The following is a 3,491-nucleotide window of genomic DNA, read 5'->3' as shown; positions in this document are numbered from 1 at the left end:
TTCGATTCCGGTCAAGGGCACATGCCCGGGTTGCAGGCTTGATCCCCAGTAGGGGGCGTGCAGGAGGCAGCCAATCAATGATTCTCATCATTGATATTTCTATCTCTCCTTCTCTGAAATCAATAAAAATTCATTTTAAAAAAATCAATGGAAAAATGTCCTTGGGAGAAGATTAACAGCAACAACAAAATTACATCCAGCAATCACAAAAAGCTACCCTCCAAAGGTAGCAAAATGACAGCTATAGCAAAAATGGTGCAACCATGCCCTGACCGGTTTGGCTCAGTGGATAGAGCATCAGCCTACGGACTGAAGGGTTCCGGGTTCGATTCCAGTCAAGGGCATGTACCTTGGTTGCAGGCACATCCCCAGTAGGGGGTGTGCAGGAGGCAGCTGATCGGTGTTTCTCTCTCATCAATGTTTCTGACTCTCTATCCCTCTCCCTTCCTCTCTGTAAAAAATCAATAAAAAATATTTTTTAAAAAATGGTGCAACCACTGCCTTCTTCTAAGGTCCATGTGGGAAAGGAGAAAACTGATGTTCTTTACCGAGTATTGAGGAGAAGCCACAATGGAATGGAAAATAGTCAGTGAATGTAGCCAAGGGGCAGCACCCCAGCACTTTTTACCCAAAGTCAAGTGGACCAAATAGGCACAAAAAACTCACTTCACTCTCTCTATATATATATACACTAGAGGCCTGGTGCACAAAAGCCATACGGGGGGGGAGGGGGTCCTCTCAGCCCAGCCTGCTCCCTCTCCAATCCAGGACCACTGGCTTCTAACTGCTCAACTGCCTGCCTGCTTGATCGCCCCTAACTGGCCCCCCTGCCAGCCTGATAACCCCTAACTGCCCCTCCTGCCAGCCTGGTCACCCCTAACTGCCCCCCCCACCAGCCTAGTTGCTCCTTACTGTCCTCCCTGCTGGCCTGAACACCCCCACTGCCCCCTGTGCTGGCCTGGTCACCTCCAACTGCCCCCTGCTGGCCTGATTGCCCCATGCAGCCTGCTGTTCAGTCGTTTGGTCATCCCTCACTAATCCTCCTGCCAGCCTGATCGCCTCACACAGCCTGCTGTTTGGTTGTTCATCTGGTTGTTTCAGTCATGACGGCCCCTGGCTTTTTATATATTAGGATTTAAGTTGATTTCAGAGGGGAAGAGGGAGAAAGAGATAGAAACATCACCGATGAGAAAGAATCACCATTCAGCCAAAACCGGTTTGGCTCAGTGGATAGAGCATGGGCCTGCGGACTGAAGGGTCCCGGGATCGATTCCGGTCAAGGGCATGTACCTGGGTTGCGGGCACATCCCCAGTGGGGGATGTGCAGGAGGCAGCTGATCGATGTTTCTCTCTCATCGATAGTTCTCTCTATCTCTCTCTCTTCCTCTCTGTAAAAAAATCAATAAAAAAAAAATATATATATATAAAAGAAGAATCACCATTCAGCTGCCTCCTGCACCCCCCCCCCCACTGGGGACCAAACCCGAAACCGAGGCATGTGCCCTGACTGGGAATTAAACTGTGACCTCCTGGTTCATAGGTCAATGCTCAACCACTGAGCCACACTGTCTGAGCCCCACTTCATTCTTAGAATAGTCCCTCATCATTCTGAGTCTACCAGGGCTTGGAAACTTGGCATTGCTTTATGATGGCCCTGAGATACAGGACTTCATTTACCTTTGCATTCATCATTACAACTTTTCATGGTGCTCTCAAGCTCAGCTGCTTGGCTTAGAAACCTGAGTTTCATCATTGATTCCTCCCGTTCCCCAACTCCCTACAATCAACAAATCATCAAGTTCTGAGGATTCTCCCTCTCTAATTGATATTTCTGATCTAACATTTCCCTCCATTTCAAAGGCCACCATATTAGTTGAAGCCACTGTCTCCTGCTTGGTCTACTCCAATGCTTTCTAACAACCTAATATGCCTGGCCTTAGCTTTAAAAAACTCCAAGTGGTTTTTCTAAAGTAAATATAATAATATGATCATGATATTCCCCTACTTTAAAAATCCCTCTATGACTTCCCATTGCCTTCAAGAGAATGTTCAAACTCCTTAGCAAAGCATCCTAGCCATTCGTCATCAGCCCCATGCTCCAAGCTCCAAGCTCCCACCATCTTTAACCATCAGGAGGTGCTGAAACGTATATGCTTCCTCAGGCAGGAAAATCCTCCACCTGTCCAACTCCTGCTTGTCTTTCAGTGTGAGCCCAACCATGGGTGGCGCTCCTCTAAATGCTCCCACGGCATTCTGAGCCCACTCCTCTCCTGGCACTCTCACTCAGGCCTGCAACTGCCTGAGTCTGTAGCGTTCTGGTTTTCAAACCCTCAAGGGCAGGGTGGCTTTAGTCACCATTTTTCTTAACTTCTAGCCTAGTGCCTGGCCTAAAGGAGTCACTCAATCCATGAGTAAATGCTTAAGTATGATAAATTGGGAAAGTAATGAAGAGATATGAGTCTAATCATGACTTTGAACCAACTACTGTATAACTTGTTACTGAAATTCACAGTAAAACCAAATGCTGAGTCTCCACATTCTTCGAGGATCTTCACCTTGCTCCTCACTCACCATCCCACACCAACTGCTACCCTCTCCCAGTGATCAGGATGAGCATAAAAGCTGTTCTGTCTTTGTTTTCCAACATTTTCAAAAATGACATGGAAGTGGAAATACACAGTATAATATTTAATTCTGTAGATGACTCTTGTTTCAGGTGATAAACAGCAAGGGGGATACACAGCCAAAAATTTTCTCAAAGATTTGTGAACATTCAAAAAGTGGGAGACAGGTATTCATATGGCAAAGATTTGGGAGAAAAGACTTCAAATGAATTCATAAGATGATGGACTCTGAATTCCTACTTATAACACAGGAAAGGCATCTTGGAGACATGTGGCAGCCCCAAAAGGCAATCCAGTGAGCTGCTGCCATCACAGAGCCACCACACTGTGGGGGATGGTGAGGAAGCACGCAGAAAACACCCTAACCCTGACTTAAGTACAAGCTATTTTCTTCAGCGCTAAGGTCCCGAGAAGGGCAATAAAAGAGAAGGATAACAAAATAAGAGCAATGACTATCTAAATAAAAGTATCTACACTAATAAAAGAGAAACATGGTAATTGGCGTACGACCGCTACCCTTCCCATTGGCTAATCATTGAGTTATGCAAATTAACTGTCAGCCAAGATGGCGGCCAGCAGCCAGGCAGCTTGAAACTAACAGGAGGCTTGGTTGCTTCAGTGACGGAAGACTCCAACATTCCCTGCCTGCAGCTGCAGGCCTCTGAGCCAGCAGTTTGAACATTGTAACAAATACCACCAGACTTCAGCCAGCAGATTCGCAACATTGTAAGCAAAGGCCAGAAACCTACTTTCAGCCGCAAAGGCCTAAGAGCTGGAGCCAAGCCTCAAAGCTAAAGCTGGCCCAGAATAAAAGAAGAAAAAAAGGAGCAGTTGGGAGCTTCAGTCACCCCCAGCCTGAAAACAGCC

The sequence above is a fragment of the Myotis davidii genome, unplaced genomic scaffold (genome assembly GCF_000327345.1).
Source record: "Myotis davidii unplaced genomic scaffold, ASM32734v1 scaffold119, whole genome shotgun sequence".
NCBI lineage: Eukaryota > Metazoa > Chordata > Mammalia > Chiroptera > Vespertilionidae > Myotis > Myotis davidii.
Note: the sequence above shows the minus strand (reverse complement) of the source record.